This window comes from Rutidosis leptorrhynchoides, chromosome 4 (assembly GCF_046630445.1).
Source record: "Rutidosis leptorrhynchoides isolate AG116_Rl617_1_P2 chromosome 4, CSIRO_AGI_Rlap_v1, whole genome shotgun sequence".
NCBI lineage: Eukaryota > Viridiplantae > Streptophyta > Magnoliopsida > Asterales > Asteraceae > Rutidosis > Rutidosis leptorrhynchoides.
Window position 1 is genome coordinate 525,640,636 of NC_092336.1, and position 19,704 is coordinate 525,660,339.

The 19,704-nt window shown below is 33.5% G+C and overlaps 1 non-coding gene across 1 annotated transcript; it reads left to right on the plus strand.

The window, feature by feature from the left end:
- The first annotated feature begins 14,575 nt into the window (after positions 1 to 14,575).
- Positions 14,576 to 14,682, plus strand: LOC139846140 (small nucleolar RNA R71). The gene has a single exon (XR_011758880.1). It is a non-coding gene; the product is annotated as a small nucleolar RNA R71 (small nucleolar RNA).
- The last annotated feature ends 5,022 nt before the right edge of the window (positions 14,683 to 19,704 follow it).

Here is a 19,704-nt window from a genome sequence, read left to right on the forward strand (position 1 = left end):
TCCTCGCGATCCAAGCCGCATGACAAGCCGGAAGATAAACCAAAATAAACTCTTCGGATTCCCATGTAAACTCGGAACCCTTTCGATGTCGCCATTGCACCTTGAACGTTCTAACTTCTTTGTTTCGCAACATTTTAACCTTCTCATCAAAGATTGCAATCGGCTCTTCGACATACTCTAACTTATTATTCAACGCAATCTCATCTAATGGCACCCAAGTCGAGTCATCCACAAGACACTTACGAAGATGGGAAACATGAAATGTGTTATGGATTCCCGCAAGCTCTTCGGGTAACTCTAGTCTATAAGCAACTTCACCAACATGTGCCAAAACCTTGAAAGGACCAATAAATCGAGGAGCTAACTTTCCTCTTTTTCGAAACCAAATAACACCTTTCCATGGCGAAACCTTAAGCATCACCATGTCACCTTCTTAAAACCCAATTGTTTGCCTTTCTTTATCGGCATAAGATTTTTGTCTATCTTGCACCGCCTTAAGTCGAGCCCGAATCATCTCGATCTTGCTATTAGTCTCTAAAACCAAATCGGTACTCCCGATTTCTCGTTGACCCACTTCACCCCAACAAATAGGAGTTCGACACCTATTCCCATAAAGCATCTCATAAGGTGGCATTCCAATACTAGTGTGGTAACTATTATTGTACGAGAATTCCACCAATGGTAAGTGCTCATCCCAACTACCACCGAAATCATTAACACACACCCTTAACATATCCTCCAATGTTTGATTCGTACGCTCGGTTTGACCATCCGTTTGAGGATGATACGCCGTGCTCATTTTCAATTGAGTACCCATATCTTCATGAAACTTATTCCTAAACCGAGACGTGAAACGAGTATCTCGATCCGAAACAATAGATATAGGAACCCCATGTCTCGATATCACCTCCTTGATAAACAACTTAGATAAAGTCTCTGATGATATTGTTTCTCAAATGGGAAGAAACAAAGCACTCTTCGTCAACCTATCAACTATCACCCAAATCGTATCAAATTGGGTCCTCACCGTCTTTGGTAATTTGGTGATGAAGTCCATGGTAATGTGCTCCCATTTCCATTTCGGGACTTCCAATGGTTGTAGCTTACCGTACGACTTTTGGTGCTCGGCTTTAACTTGCAAATACGTGACGCATTATTCAACATACTTAACAACATCACGTTTCATGTCGGGCCACCAATACTCTTTCTTCAAATCATAGTACATCTTTGTTGCACCCAGATGAATGGAATACTTTGACTTATGTGCTTCATCAAGTAGCACTTGTCGGTAGCCACCCATCTTAGGCACCCACACTCTTTCTTGAAAAGACAACAAACCATGCGGGCCTAAGGTAATGGACTCCGTTTGCCCCACGATTCGTTCTTCATGTTTATTGTTAACAAAAGCTTCAATTTGAATCTCGCCAAGCTTTACAAGAAAATCGTTAGTAATAATCATGCGTAACGTTCCTACTCGTATCGCCGGATGTTGACTCTTTCTACTTAACACATCCGCGACCACATTCGCCTTACCCGGATGATAAAGTATTTCACAATCATAATCCTTAACCACATCCATCCGCCTACGTTGACGATAATTTAAATCTCGTTGATCAAAGAGATGTTTCAAACTCTTATGATCCGAATAAATCGTACACTTGACACCATACAAGTAGTGGCGCCAAATTTTCAACAAATGTACCACCGCCGCCAATTCAAGATCATGAGTCGTGTAAAACCCTATTCCTGTTCCATTTGTATGGGATGCCGTCCAAGTTTGGGGACACCGTCCAGTGTAGAAGAGTTGGACGTCGTCCAAGATTTAGGACGCCGTCCAATAGAACTGACGGGCCAGCTGTTAGTTTTGTTTTAAAAGGGGTAAATTGGTAATTTCACTTGGGGTCAGTTTGAAGCCTTCAAAGCTGACCCATTGATCATCTTATCCTCATTTTACACCCATAAACACTCTCACCTTCAAACCCTAGAGAGAGGAGGAGCTTTAGAGAGAGAGAGCTCCATTTGGAGAGGAAGGAGTCGGATTCTCGCCAAAGCTCAGGTTTTAAAGTTGTTCATCTCATTCACAGCTACGTTGTGATAGTATTGGTAAGTTCAAACTCCGAATTTCATTTATTAGATTTGATATTCAAGTTAGGGTTTGAGCTTGATTAGTTGTGAAACTCTTTTAGATGATGAAGTGGGTTTATGGTGACTAGTTATTCTTGTCACTTGGCGGTTTTTGGGTTGGTTAACGTTTTGGCCATGTCTAGGCTTTGATATTGAGTTTAATCATTAGGTTTAGTGATTATGGAAGTGTTGGAACCCTTTTGGGAGTATTTGGTTGACTAATTTTGAAATGGGTCAAAATTAGGGTTTATGTGTCAATTTGGGCAAGATATGTGTTTAACACTTATGATTGGGTTCAATTGGCGTATTAGGACCATTCTCACTTGTGTTAGTGATTATTGGTTACTTTGGGCGCGGTTGTGCTTGGAAGTGCATTTGGGTCGAATTTACATTAAGTGTCAATTTGGGTTGGTTTGTAAGTCCACCCTAATTGTGTTGTTTGTATTGTGATAATGGAATAGGTACTCTCCATTGACGTGTTGCGGAATTGTTTGGTTGCATTCATCAAGACGACAAGGTGAGTGTTAATATCCTATGTGCATATGTATGTGTAGGATGGGTGCGGGTCGGGTGAAGTGGTTCTCGGTTATAGAGCTCACTTCACATATAGGTGGATTTGATGGACTTGCGTATAGGTCCAATTGGCACGGTTGTGCGTTTTGGTTGACCACCTTTGGCGGGGTGCACACCTTGTGTGTACGTTATCACATGTGTTTGTGATGTGGATTATATAACCCCAATGGCGAAGGGTTGATGTTGAGATGTGAATTGGATAACCCCGATGTGGTGGATTTTATAGTCCCGTGACCGTGGGTTTTGATGTGGAGAGTGAATCACGTGTGGATGCAGATTCACGATGACACGTGTAGTTCGGTCATCTTATCGAGGAAGTGAGTCTCGTGTAGTTCGGATTCACGATGACGCGTGTAGTTCGGTCATCTTATTGAGGTAGTGGTCTCGTGTGGTGCGGATTCACTAAGGCTCGTGTAGTTCGGCCAACCTCGATGTTGTTTTGATATTGAAGATAGTAGTCTCGTGTGGATGTGGATTTACTAAGGCTCGTGTAGTTCGGCCAATCTTCATTTTGGTATTGGGTCAGGGGTTAACCTTGGGCGGTATAATGTTTTATTATACATATGTATATTGTTTTATTGTTGTGTTATAGCTAACCCTCCGGGTGTGGCTTATTTGGCGTGGTACATATCGTCGTTGGTGTACTCACATTGTTGATATCGTTAGCTTGATGTATTAGCGATTGTACGGTATGCTTAGTTTAGATTGCCTTATTGCATGGACTCCGGTATGTGCTATTTGATTATTGTTTGGCGTGTCCATTTGTGACAATTGCTCCAAATTCATATGGACGAACACGTCATTCATCGATTTCATTGCGAGGTATTTGACCTCTATATGATACGTTTTGTAAACATTGCATTCTTTTGAAAAGGCACACCATAAATGAATATTTAAATCAAAGGTTTTCGACAGCTGATGATTTCTACATATAGACAATCACCTTAAATAATAGTTTACAATAGTACTTCCGTTGACAATGCAGTCAAAATAAGATACACAGTGATGATTTGGTGAATGCAACGTTTCCTTGAAAAATATGCCATGTAAGACTCCATGCACATAGCTTGTCTAACATATAATCAAACAGCGGAAGACTTCTAGGGAACCTGAGAATAAACATGCTAACAAGTGTCAACACAAAGGTTGGTGAGTTCATAGTTTTAATGTTTTGCATAATCTGTACATAAAGGTGGATCACAAGATTTCAGTTGTTTCATCCAGAAACGTTTATCAAAATATTATACAAAATTGAGCACCCTGGTAACTAAACTTAACGTATATATAATTTATACCCTTTGTATAATCATCTTAATAATACACGCAAACCAACGTGTACGCTTCTCAAATAGCATACGTCCGTTAAAAGGCTAGTGCTCTAGCTCGGACGGGGTTATCAAGCCCTATGGATCCATATACTACTACTCGCGCCCACCAGTTCTTATAATCGGCAGTTACTAGTTACCAAAGCTAAGGGATTTTCGGTTCAAACTCGGTGTAAAATTTAGTATGTACTTGCATCCATTGCGTTTAAAAATAAAGTGCATGTATTCTCAGCTCAAAAATATAGATTGCAAAAGCAATTAAAAAGGGAGCAAATGAAACTCACCTTAGCAGCATATAAATTCGTTCACCAAAATGTGATCGAAACTCAGATTACCAAATAACCGTAGATCTCAACCTAGAGAACATATGTTGGTCAATAAATGTCTATCAAGCTAGGTCAGGTCATAGTGTATCACAATCCTAATGCTCGATATCGACATACAAAAGTTATCCAAAGTCGTTTCAAAAAGTCAATTTTGACAGTTGTTTAACAAAACTAGACGTACCTTATATAAGGATTCATTTACTCGGTTGGTAATATTCAAAAAATCCAGTTTATCAATCTCGTAAACAAGTTGTTTAAATCTTAATTGTAAATTCAAAAGCAATTTCAATTAACGTCAATCATAATTCAGTTGATCATATCTTTTAATCCGTTCATCGAAATTATTCGATATCTAAATGAAAACTGTTTAACGATTTACCAGTAATACATGTATATCATAAACCATTTACCAGTAATATATGTATTTAATTCGTGATTCATTATAAACTGTTTAACGACGAAATTTAGCATACATGCATGCATAAATATATATACTCGAGCACTAGACATGGATACACAATTAATATATAAAAGATAAGATAGGAATCCTCACGTATCAATATTGTGATTCAATATTACAGGAAAGTACGTAGACGTAACGGAGATAATAAACACTAGGTTTGATTCACCAATATACCCCCGAACATTACCCATAACCTCCTTGGCAATAACCCATAATTTCCTTAGCTCTATCCCGCTTGAAAACCATTTTGAAAGTGACACGCTCATAATCTCGTCGTAGTATTTTATGTATAATACTAATTAATATTAATAATACTAATAATAATAAGATTAATAATAATATTAATCTTAATAATAATAATAATAATAATAATAATAATAATAATAATAATAATAATAATAATAATAATAATAATAATAATATAAATAAGTTATACGGAGTGTAAGATGAAAGAAATATATATCACAAAAACTGAATTCGATCGCTTTATAAAGACTTGGCCTGAAAAAGTACCCCATGCGATCGCATGGTATTTGTGCTTCCAGGCCATGCGATCGCATGGCCCTCTGATCCAGCTCACAAACTTTGTTCTAATGCTTGTCGACATAATTAAATAATATATATATAATATATAATTTAAATTAATTAATTATATATTATATTTTATTCCCGTGCATAGTTGATTTGTAATTTTTGTTCCGATAAGTCGTACGTCATCACGCGACTTATGTCCCGGTTCCGGTTTTTCGAATGTCCTTTCGTACACTTAGAAAACTTGCATTTTATGTTTCGTGACTCGTACTCTTGTCAATATATAGTCTTAAATTATCCATAAACTATACCACTCAAAGTATATCTTAAAATTTTGAGTATTTTGGTCATTTACTTCTATAAATCATCGTCTCGTTATATACATATACATATATATATTTTCATTTTAAAATAGTGTTTTACTGTAGCAAAGTTACTGTAGTAAAGTTTTTTTACTGTAGCAAATAGTGATTTTTGTAAACACTGTAGCTTTTCGGGTACTGTAGCAATTCGAAAATACTGTAGCAAATTAGTGTTTTACTGGTTCATCTTATACGTTTTAGTTAACTTATCTAAATATCAATCAGATAATCAAACCAATAAGGTTAATGCACAGTATCATTTTCATAACACTTTGTTACGTTTTCAAGTTATAGTATATATATGTATCTATTTACATATAATTGTTCGCGAATCGTTGAGAAAAATCGAAGGGTATTTGAATAGTTTAAAATTTTGAGATTCAACTTCATAGACTTTGCTTAACGTGTCGGAAACGTTAAATCATTTAAAGATAAAGTTTAAATTTGGTCAGAAATTTCTGGGTCATCACACCATTTTATGCATATATATGTATGTAGTATATTCTCACTCACTAAGCGTTAGCTTACCCTCTCGTTGTTTACATTTTTATAGATTTGCATGGAGGCGGTGGCTCGGGTAAGCGTGGGAACTAGTGGACTCGCGTAGTTGCTTTAGAAGATCTTGCTTTTGGATTGATTAGGATTGGGTAGCTGATGTGTGCGAGGTGTAATACGAAATAGATTATATTTTACTACGAAATACTATTAAATACGATACAATTTTACACAAGTTATTTATTTATTTATTGAATGGGATATACCTAAACCTTGCTACAACACTTATAGGCAGTGTACCTAATCGTAGAGTAGTGTAGTTTTTAGTAAGTCCGGTTCGTTCCATAGGGAGCTAGCTGAGTCTAACACTATATTTATTTTAAACTATATTTGTATATAAAAATATATATAAGTAATATTATTATTTATTATTATTATAAAAGGGGGTTTTTGCCGTTTAGTGACCGGTTTGTCGATTTTATGTCTTAATTCACAATTAAAACCTAATGTAAAATATTAAATATAAATGTAACTTAATTTAAAGCGTAAAGTAAATGATGATAAAAAAAAATGCGATAATTAAAAGTGCAATAAATTAAAGTACGATAAATAAAATGACGATAAATAAAGTACGATGAAATATGAAATAAAGGAATTATGCTTATTTAAACTTCCGTAATCATGATGTTCGACGTGTTGATTTTAATTTATTACCATGGGTTAATTGTCCTTTATCCTGAATTATTCGATATGTCCATCTGGTTTTTGTCCATAACAGTCCATCGGTCATAAATATAAAGTGCGAGTGTCCTCGTCAAATTATCCTTATACCCGAAGTCAAATATTCCAACTAATTGGAGACTTAAACTGTAATAAGGTTTTAATACATTGTTAATGATTACACCAGGTTATCGACTGCGTGCAATCCAAGATTTTAATACTTTATTAACAATTACACCAAGTGTCCTTGCATGTAATCCACCCATGTTTTAATGAGTCCATTAACTATTAATCCATCCTCGTGTCTGGTTAAATGAACGATTATTAGTATTTATAAATATCCCACCCATCGTATCCGATCGAGTGTTCTATTACATGGTGAACGGGAAATACTACATAGGCAATAAAAAATTGTGGTTCTGGTTCATAGTATGGCACGTGTTGATCATAATGTTGTTGTTGTTCAGGTTGTGGTTCCGGTTGCGGTTCTTGATCAGGTTCTTGTTCAGGTCGTCTAGACGATGATGCACCGTCTGTATCTGTATTTCTCTGCAAAACACATTAAACACAAAATTTGTGCATCCAAATATGCATTAGTGTTAGCAAAATAATAAATTAAAAAAATTACAATAACATGTTTAATCCATATTAAACTTATACTCATTTTCATATTTTTATCAATTCTACAATTTTTCAAATAAGCACATATGAAAATGCATACATTGTTCCAAAGTATTCTACTCAAATAATATTTTAAAATAACATTACTAGCAATTAAACAAGTTTCAAATAGCAATTACATCAAAATAATCAAGTTCATGAATTTTAGACTTAAAAAGTCCACTTTGATGTTCAAAAATCATGTTTAGGATCAAAGTTTGGATCATTTAGCTACCTAAACATGTTACACTACTTAATTTAGCACTAATTCATAACAAAAATCGGTCATAACCTATTTATATCAAAAAGCCCCAAATTGTTCAAGAACACAAACCCTAGATTTCTAAAAATTTTGAAGTTTAAGGCTTCAAATCATGTTAAATAGCATCAATCTAGGTTATACATGCATAATATGCTAACAATTTAACTCTGATTATACTAAAAATTATCAAACTAAGATTATTTTAATTAATTGAAATTATCACAAAAATTAGGAAATTTAGGAGTTTAGGGGTGAAATTTTTACCTTTCTGCTTCCCCATCTGAGAAAAGACATGATTATAGCGGATTATAGAACGAAATTTGGTTGATTTTGGTGAAAAATTGGTGAAATTTGAGAGTGTTTGTGTGTGTTTTCGTGGGTGTATGTGTGTGTAGAAGTGAGACAGAACCCAGCGAGCTTGTTCTTTTTGATCTGTCCAGCTTTTGTGGTCCATGCGACCGCATGGTTTTACAAGGCAAACCCCATGCGATCGCATGGGGTGTAATTATTTTTTTTTTATATATAAAAACCTTTATCTTGTAAAACACTTAATTAATTTAATTTTAAAAATTTGTTTCTTTTTAGAATGAGGGCGTTTCGGTACGTTGACCTAGTTCGTCCCTCGACTAAATTTTGAAATTTATCATTTTGAAGCGTTTGTTTTAAAAACAAATATTTTTGAGTTTTTAAATATTTTTGGCATACTTTAATTCAATAAGATTAAAAATAATGATAATAAAATTTCTCATCCCGCCTTCGGGTAAAGCAATTTCGGTTCAACGACCTAGTCTTCAACTCACGACGAATTTTAAAAATTATATTTTTAACTTAATGAAATAAAGTACATTTTTATTTTTAAATTCACACCAAACTTAAATTTAAAATGCATAAAATTTCATATAAATATTAATAATATTTATAAACATTAATTTTACAATCTTACATTTGGAAATAATATAGTTATATATTAATTTAAAAAAACAAGGTAAAAATAAAAATAAAAATCTTTTTGGCCTTTTATCCCACTTTAATCAATCAAATATTATCAAAAATATACATCCCTCTTTTTGGGTAAAGTAATTTCAATTTTATTACCTAGTTTTACTCCTGACGAATTTCTGAAATATTTTGAACTGATTGATTAAAGATATTTATACCTTATGAATAAACGGTAAATTTCGCAGTGATGTAATAAATTTTTGTATGATATCAATAATTTCAGTTTCGCATACCTAATTTTATTGAATATCAATTTAATACTTTATAGCGAACGATTCAGCGTTTATTATCAAAAGGTTAAAAGCAATAAAAAAAAATAAAAAAAATAAAAACTGTACACACCTACCTGTGAGATAGAATTCTCAGAGACCTGCTTTAGCCGACTCATAGGAGAGTTGTGTGATTTAGTTTTCCATAGCTACATAAGCTTAACCTCGATTCTTCAATAACTTTTCTTCTAAACATATGAACGGTCCTTCTTTGCATAGAGTAACAAATTCGGTATTTGAATATGTTTGATTGTTTGAACATTTACCTTCGTGTGACCATTTTCCGCATTTATGACATCTTTCAAGGTGTCATGCTCTTCTTTTTATTGCGGATTTTGATTTTCCTTTACCAAAATGTTTCTTATGATGATTCTTCCTGAGTTCTTTCCTCACTTCGTCCATTTTGCCTCTTATGAATGATACTAGTTCACTCGGGAAGATGTTATTATTACATTTAGTAATCATAGCGTGTAGTAGTAGACCATGGTTCAGATCAAAGGAATTTTTCATCTCGTAAAACCTAAAAAAAATAAAAATTCAGAATGGAGGTAGAAGACTAGTTCTATAGGGTCTGATAGGGAAAGACCATTCGGATTCCATTCTCGGAAACTATACGAAAATAGAATATCTAACTCTAACAGAAATACATATTACCTTTAAAATATTCGAATCTTCCCACACTTAGTTAGCTGTGGTATTGAAATTGTGATTAATTTCATCTTCAACTTCCATTGGATTATCTATGTAATGTTTAACTCTGTGACCATTAACCATAAATTCAATCCCATTCGAATTTATTAACTCTACTGTTCCGTATGGGAAAACTCTTTTGACTATGAATGGTCCAGACCATCTTGATTTCAATTTTCCAGGAAATAGCTTGAATCTTGAATTGAAAAGAAGAACTCGGTCTCCTTCCTTGAATTCTTTTGAACTTCTGATTTTTTTATCATGCCATTTCTTCGTTCTTTCCTTATAGATTAACAAATTTTCGTATGCTTCATGTCTTAATTCTTCTAATTCGTTTAGTTGACTTAATCGTAGACGTCCAGCTTCATGTAAATCAAGATTACACGTCTTCAAAGCCCAAAATGCTTTGTGCTCAATTTCTACTGGAAGGTGACATGCTTTTTCGTAAACGAGTTTAAAAGGTGTAGTTCCAATTGGAGTTTTGTAGGCTGTTCTAAAAGCCCAGAGTGCATCCTCCAATTTCCTGGACCATTCCTTCGGATTTGATTCTATGGTTTTCTCTAGAATACGTTTTAAAGCTCGGTTGGTATTTTCAACTTGTCCACTTGTTTGTGGATGATAAGCGGTTGAAATTTTATGAGTTACTCCATATTTTTTGAGAACTTTCTCAAGTTGATTATTATAGAAATGAGTACCCCGATCACTTATTAAAGCTTTCGGTGTTCCGAACCTAGCAAAAAGACGTTTTAGAAAGTTGACTACAACTCGTGCATCGTTAGTTGGGAGAGCTTGTGCTTCCGCCCATTTAGATACATAATCAATGGCAACGAGAATGTAGAGATTATTATGAGATTTTGGAAATGGACCCATAAAGTCAATACCCCAAATGTCAAATACTTCACATACTTAAATGACATTTTGTGGCATTTCATCACGTTGACTTATTTTTCCGACCCTTTGACAAGCATCACATGATTTACAAAGAAGGTGTGCGTCTTTGAAAATTGTAGGCCAATAGAATCCAGCGTCATAGACTTTTCTTGCTGTGAGTTGAGGCCCATAATGCCCTCCTGTTGGTCCTGTGTGACAATGGTTTAAGATTTGACTAGCTTCATCTCCGAATATGCATCGGCGTATTATTCCATCGGGACAACTTTTAAATAAAGGTGGATCTTCCCAAAAATAGTGTTTTATATCACTAAAGAATTTCTTTCGTTTTTGGTACGACAACCCTTTTTCAAGGAATCCACATACTAAGTAGTTTGCATAGTCTGCAAACCATGGAATTTCATTATAATCGATTTTCAAAAGATATTCATCAGGAAAGTTATCTTGTATAGCCGATTCATTTAGAACTTCTAATTCAGGATTTTCAAGACGAGAAAGATGATCAGCTGCGAGATTTTCTGCTCCCTTTTTATCTCGGATCTCAATATCGAACTCTTGTAAGAGTAAGATCCAACGGATTAATCGTGGTTTGGCATCTTGTTTTGAAAACAAGTATCTAAGAGCAGAATGGTCAGTATAGACCACCGTTTTAGCTAAAACGAGATATGAACGAAATTTGTCAAAAGCAAAGACAATAGCAAGGAGTTCTTTTTCAGTAGTTGTGTAATTCATTTTTGCTCCTTGTAACGTCTTACTAGCGTAATAGATAGGTTGAAATCATTTTTCAATCCTTTGTCCTAAAACGACTCCCACTGCAAAATCACTTGCATCGTACATAAGTTCAAATGGTAGATTACAATTTGGAGTTATCATGATCGGCGCATTAGTGAGTTTTTCTTTAAGAATATTAAAAGATTTGATGCATTCATCCGAAAAGATGAATGGAACATCCTTTTCTAGGAGTTTATTCATAGGAGTGGCAATTTTAGAAAAATCTTTTATGAAACGTCGGTAAAAACCGGCATGCCCTAGAAAACTCCTAACTCCTCTAACATTGGTGGGATGTGGAAGTTTAGAAATTACATCTACTTTAGCTCTATCCACTTCAATTCCTTCTTTTGAAATTTTATGACCAAGAACGATGCCTTCTTTAACCATGAAATGACATTTCTCCCAATTAAGTACTAGACTTGATTGTTCGCATCTAATAAGCATTCGTTCAAGATTAACTAGACATGATTCAAATGTATCACCGAAGACTGAAAAGTCATCCATGAAAACTTCCATGCATTCTTCTATCATGTCGTGAAAAATCGCCATCATGCACCTTTGAAAGGTTGCAGGGGCGTTGCAAAGTCCAAATGGCATGCGTTTGTAAGCAAATGTACCATAAGGGAACGAGAATGTGGTTTTCTCTTGGTCCTCGAGTGCAATTGGAATTTGAAAGTATCCTGAGAAACCGTCAAAAAACAATAGTAACTATTCCCGGCTAATCTTTCCAACATTTGATCAATGAAAGGTAAGGGAAAGTGATCTTTTCTGGTGACGTCATTTAATTTTCTATAATCAATACAAACACGCCATCCTGTTACAGTCCTAGTAGGAATAAGCTCATTTTTTTCATTTGTGATGACAGTCATGCCACCCTTCTTAGGTACGCATTGAACTGGGCTTACCCATGGACTATCAGAGATTGGATAAATTAAACCTGCATCTAGCAGTTTAATAATTTATTTCTTAATAACATCTTGTATATTAGGATTTAGTCTTCGTTGGCGTTGCACATAGGTTTTATGACCTTATTCCATAAGGATTTTGTGTGTGCAATACGAAGGACTTATGCCTTTAATGTCATGAATCTTCCATGCAATAGCTGGTTTATGAGCTTTTAGCATAGAAATGAGTTGAGATTTTTCATTTTTCGTAAGAGAAGACGATATTATTACAGGTAATTCAGATTCACCATGTAAATAAGCGTATTCCAAATGGTTTGGAAGTGGCTTTAACTCTAATGTCGGTGGTTCTTATATCGATGATTTGTATCGATATCTGTCTTCCTCTTTTAACATTTGAAGTTCTTCTGTTGTTGATTCGTATTCATTTTCCATAAGTGTAGCTAACATTTTAGCTTCATCAATTGGTTCAGTTCCTTCTCCTAAAGAACATTCTCCTGTTCCTTGTAATTCAAGAAATTCTTGTAACAATTCTGCATGTGAATCTATAGTTTGAATGTAATAACATGTATCATCTGCAGATTGCGGTTTTTGCATGGCTCTATCAACAGAAAAGGTAACACTCTCGTCCTCTATACTTAGGGTCAGTTTCTTACCAAACACATCTATTATTACTTTAGCCGTGTTTAAGAATGGTCTTCCTAATATAAGAGGAACTCGAGAATCTTCTTCCATGTCTAGAATAACAAAGTCTACTGGAAATACTAAAGTACCAACTTTAACTAGCATGTTCTCCATTATTCCTCTAGGATATTTTACTGATCGATCGGCTAGTTGTATGCTTATTCGTGTTGGTTTCAATTCTCCAAGTTCTAGTTTAGCGTATAGTGAATACGTCATTAAATTTATAGTAGCACCTAAGTCTGCCAATGCTTCTATTGAACTAAGACTACCCAGAAAATATGGAATTGTGAAACTTCATGGATCTGATAATTTTTTTAGTAGCTTATTCAACAGCACTGCAGAACAATTAGCATTCATTGTAACAGCCGAGAGTTCTTCCATTATCTTTCTATTTGTGATTAGATCTTTCAAGAATTTAGCATATCTTGGCATCCCTGAAATCACATCAATGAAAGGAAGATTGACATTTATTTGTTTAAACATATCCAAGAATTTGGATTGCTCGGCTTCAAGTCTTTCTTTTCTCATTTTACTCGGGTAAGGAAGTGGTGGTTGGTATGGTTTAACATAAGGCTTTGCCTTAACTGTGTTATCTTCATCAACCTTTTCAACTACCGGTTCTGATTACTTCTCTTTTTCAGGTTGTGGTACCTGTGTAGTAGGAATAGAGTCATCAGAATTTACATGCATTTTAGGTGGTTTAAGTGTAATACCACTTCTCGTGGTAATGGATTTAGCTGTTTCATTCCGGGGGTTAGCATTCGTATCGTTAGGTAAACTTTTCAGTTTTCTTTCACTTATCAACCTTGCTAGGTTGCTTACTTCTTGTTCCAGATTTTGAATAGAAGCTTGTTGATTTCTAAATGCTTAAGCATTTTGTTCATTAGTTTGTTTCTGAGATGTAAAAAACTGCGTTTGAGATTCAACTAGCTTCAATATCATATCTTCTAAATTTGACTTTTTATCATCGGTTTGTGGTGGTTTATTTTGAAAAATAGGTCTTTGCTGATTGTAAGTATTGTTAGATACTTGTTGATTACTAGGACCTTGTTGGTTGTTGTATGGAACATTTTGGTTATAATTCTAATTGTAGTTTGGTCTTGGCGGTTGATAATTATTCTGATAATTATTTCCAGGCCTTTGGTTCATGTATGAAACATTCTCTCTTTGTTCCATTGTTTGTTCAATATTGAGACAATCTTTTGTCAAATGTGGTCCTCCACACTGCTCACAACTAATTCGTATTGCGTGAATATCTTTAGTCATCTTTTCCATTCGTCTTTCGAAAGCATCTAACTTTGCGGAAATGGAATCAAAGTCATGGCTATAATCGGCTCTAGCCGCTTTAGATGATCTAACGATGTCTTTTTCTTGGTGCCACTCATGTGAGTGGGAAGCAGTGTTATCAATAATTTTGTAAGCTTCAGTTGCGGTTTTCTTCATAATGGAACCACCAGCTGCTATATCGATGTCTTTTCGTGTAGTAATATCGCATCCTTGATAGAATATTTGTACTATCTGATAAGTGTCTAAACCATGTTGAGGACATCCTCTCAACAATTTTCTAAATCTTGTCCACGCCTCATATAGAGTTTCATTTGGCTTTTGTGTGAACGTAACTATTTCTCCTTGAAGTCTCACAGCTTTAGATGCTGAAAAGAATTGTTTAAGAAATTTATCAACTAAGACATCCCATGTATCAATTGCCCCTTCAGGTAACGATTCTAACCAATCTTTGGCTTCTCCCTTTAAAGTCCAGAGAAATAACATGAGATAGATCTGTTCATCCTCAACTTTCCTGATTTTGAATAGAGTACAGATCCTATTAAAGGTACGAAGATGTTCGTTTGGATCTTCCTTCTGCGCACCACTAAATTGGCATTGATTAGTCACCATATGTAGGATTTGTCCTTTGATTTCATAATCTGGTGCATTAATGTCTGGTTGAGTAATGGCATGACCTTGGCCAATGCGTTTAGCCCTCATTCGATCTTCCATACTTAGAGGTTCCGGATTTTCCATGATTGAATTTGTTGAATCTGAATCACTAGAGGATTCTGACTTAATGGTTTCTTCCTTGACAATCTCTGGATGAGTGATTTGTGGTTCAGGAGGAATGATTAGTGGTTCAGGATCTCTGAATTGTCCCTGAATATCCTCCAGATTCTCAATTGTGAGGTCGGGTTCAAAAAATGAATTATCGGAAATTTGAATTGGAGTACTTGGTTGACTAGATGAAGATTCTAAAGAAAAATCAACGGCAACAATGTTGGCTAGATGTCTTGATCGAGTTACAGGTGGTGAACGTATGAAAGGTGGTGAACGTTTTGCTTAGTGCATTCACTGAATATCCTATTAGTTATAAAAAAAATAAAAATTATATAAGTTATCAAATTAATAGACTTTTCTGATTTTGCCCACGTTTCGAATAGCCAATAGATGCAGCAGGTAGCAAGGACCCTTTAAATCGAAAGCTCACAACTCGCCACTAACAAATCCAACTATTACTACGAACCAGAGAATTTTGGATGTCTATCAATTTAACCGCTTAAAATAATTTTTCGTCGAAATTTAAAGAAGATAAAATCTATGTCCTAAAAACTAGAGCGTCGAAATGAAAAAGAAAAGCGCGTCGAAAAATAAGAGGTCGAAAAATAAGCGTCGAAAAATAAAAGTCGAAAAATAATAATAATAAAATGCAGCGTCGAAACTTAAAAGCCTAAAAACTAAGAATTAAAACTTATGTCTAAAGGTATTAAAGCTTAAAAGAATTCTATATCCAAAACGGCAATAACTTAAAAGGCACTAAAATTTTAAAACAGCGTCGCATAATTCTAAAGCACCAAAATCTTAGTCTATAGAAAAAGCACTTAAGGGATTTTACGGCAAAACCTAAAAATCTAGAAATATAAAGTACTACGGCAAAAACTAAGTTTAAAACTAGTTACGAACGATAAAAAAAATACAACTTACGAATTAAATGATTAAAATATACAATTTATAAAAATACTAAAAAAATGATAAAATTACAATTTTATAAAAATAATATTTTTATATTATTATTTTATAAAAATATTAATTTATATATTAATAAAAACTTAATATTACAAGTTATAAATTAAAACTCAAAATTATAAACTAATTAAATAACTAATACCTAATTAGGGTTAATAATAATAATAATTGAATTAAACGTAACCCTAATTCTGTCGGCTAAGGTACTTGGGCTGTCAAATCAATCCATGCGATCGCATGGATTGTGTGTAGGAATTTCATGAGGTCGCATGGGAATGGATACCAGGCCAGATATTTGGGCTGCTACAGTTGGGCCAGAATACAGTTTTACTTATATTTTTTTTTTCTGATTTTTTTAATAAAATAAAAATAAAATAACTTAAATAAAACTTATAAATAAAAAAAAAATTTACTTATTAGTTTTTATAACTTTTAACAATAAAAATATAAACTTTTTAATTTAAATACTTAATAAATATATAAATATATACTATTTTTTATGTTTTTATATTTTTTTAAAACTTATATATTCTTACAAAAAAATCTTAAAAACTAAAAAAAAAAAAATTTATAGCGTTTCGCTTTGGCGTTTAGTGCTCCCCGGCAACGGCGCCAAAAATACTTGATGTGTGTGAGGTGTAATACGAAATAGATTATATTTTACTACGAAATACTATTAAATACGATACAATTTTACACAAGTTATTTATTTATTTATTGAATGGGATATACCTAAACCTTGCTACAACACTTATAGGCAGTATACCTAATCGTAGATTAGTGTAGTTTTTAGTAAGTCCGGTTCGTTCCACAGGGAGCTAGCTGAGTCTAACGCTATATTTATTTTAAACTATATTTGTATATATATATATATATATATATATATATATATATATATATATATATATATATATATATATATATATATATATATATATATATATATATATATATATATATATATATATATATATATATATATATATAAGTAATATTATTATTGTTATAAAAGAGGTTTTTACCGTTTAGTGACCGGTTTGTCGATTTTATGTCTTAATTCACAATTAAAACCTAATGTAAAATATTAAATATAAATATAACTTAATTTAAAGCGTAAAGTAAATGACGATAAAAAAATGCGATAATTAAAAGTGCAATAAATTAAAGTACGATAAATAAAATGACGATAAATAAAGTACGATGAAATATGAAATAAAGGAATCATGCTTATTTAAACTTCCGTAATCATGATGTTCGACGTGTTGATTTTAATTTATTACCATGGGTTAATTGTCCTTTGTCCTGGATTATTCGATATGTCCATCTGGTTTTTGTCCATAACAGTCCATCGGTCTTAAATATAAAGTACGAGTGTCCTCGTAAAATTATCCTTATACCCGAAGTCAAATATTCCAACTAATTGGGGACTTAAACTATAATAAGGTTTTAATACATTGTTAATGATTACACCAGGTTATCGACGGTATGCAATCCAAGGTTTTAATACTTTATTAACAATTACACCAAGTGTCCTTGTATGTAATCCACCCCTATTTTAATGAGTTCATTGACTATTAATCCATCCCCGTGTCCGGTTAAATGAACGATTATTAGTATTTATAAATATCCCACCCATCGTATCCGATCGAGTGTATGTGGTTATTTATAATTACCTCAATTTGTAAATCTCTATATTAATTTAATGAACTATTATTCAGTTAAACAAATATAAAGCCCATTAATAGCCCATAGTCCAATTTCCACAAGTGTCGGTCTTTTGTCCAAACCCCAATTATGGTCCAAAACCCAATAACCCAGTCTTTAATATTTAGTCTAACATCATGATTACTTCGGCTTAAATAAGCATAATAATAACTTAGCTACGAGACATTAATTTAAAAAGGTTGAACATAACTTACAATGAGTATTAATCGCGTAGTGTTACAATGACAGAATTTTGACTTACAAACTTAAAACATTCACCACTATAACCGTATTATTATTAAATTAATATTAAAATTAAAATTATAAATATAAATATATTGAGAGAGAGTAAGATATATGATATAGTGTAAAAATTCGTCGACCAAACGCTTCAATTTATAGGACCTGACCTGCTACAGCAAGCCATGCGATCGCATGGGATTTAGGCTGGCTGGCCATGCGATCGCATGGCAGCCTTTTCCGGCTCACACATGATTCCAAAACGTGGGATGCGCGTATTTATTTAATATATAATATAATATATATAATTTTATATAATTAATTATATATTATATTATATTCTTGTGCATTGTTGACTTGTAATTTTAGCTCCGTTGCGTCGCGCGTTGATAGTTGGTTCATGTCTCGGTTCTGGATTTTTGAACGTCCTTGCGTACTATTTAATATCTTGTACTTTGCGTTTTGCGGCTTGTACTCTTGTAATTTTGAGACGTTTCTCATCAATAAATTGTACCACTTGGATTGTACTTTGTACTTTTTAGCGTTTTTGTAACGACCCTGGAATTTCCAACATCTATTTATTAATAATTATTATTATTAATACGTGTGATTAAACGAATGTATGTTATTACATTTACATGTTGCCTTGATTGCCCGTACTTGACTTTTAAGTGCCCGAAACGTCTTTGTGACACCCGGAATTTTCACGAATAATATTTTAGATATTATTTACATTCATGATTAAATTTATTAATCATTTTAATTAACTAAGGCTATTAGTTAGTTACTTGGGCTTTAATTGGTTTAACTTGTGATTTATTTGAACTTGGGCTTTGTTAGTGTAATGGACTCATGTTATTGGACTTCCAAGCCCACCCTACACTACTAGTGGACTTAGTTAGCCCATACTACATGTAAGTATTAGTTTCAAAGTGTAACTAGTTAGTCATTTACAAAAGGAATCTAGTTATGTCTTAATCCCCATGCATGGTCATCCTTTAACCACCTTTATGAACTTTTCATGCTTGTATCCACCAAACAACACCCTCCCCCTTTGAGGATTCTGCTGGCCGTAGCTTTTAGGGATGGAGGGAGTCAAAATATTTTTTTTACTTACTACTTGTTCACTTGTAACCTTCATTAATTACACACACACTTTACTTGCAAAAATCCTCTCAACTTTTCTTTCATTTCTTTCTCTCTTTTGCTCCCTTTCTTGTAAGTAACTAGAGCAATTTTTTTCTCTTCTTCTTTTCTTGTAAAAACCGATTTCTACATGAACATAATCATCATCATCTTTTGTTTATTGTTACTAGTCTTTGATTAGTTAATTACTTGTTGTTATTTACTTACATGTTTCAAGAATCTAACTTTCTAGTTTGATTCATCCTTTATCTTGTTTTAACAAGAACAATCAAGAACTAAACTCTCTAGTTTAGGTTCTACATATAATGTTTCAAAGATTATAAAGTTCTTGTGTTGATTAAAGACATACTTGTAAGTCATGGAAGTAAACTTAAAGTTTACTTTACTTAAAGATCAACTTTGGTTGAATCTTTAAAAGTATGAACAACCATGAATCTTTTCTTGTTTATTTAAGTTTACTTCTTCAATTTATGCACTTTAATTTCATGTAGTTAGTTTATATGGTCAAGTACTACAAGTTAGTCTTGATCTCATATCTCTTGAACAAATTAAGTT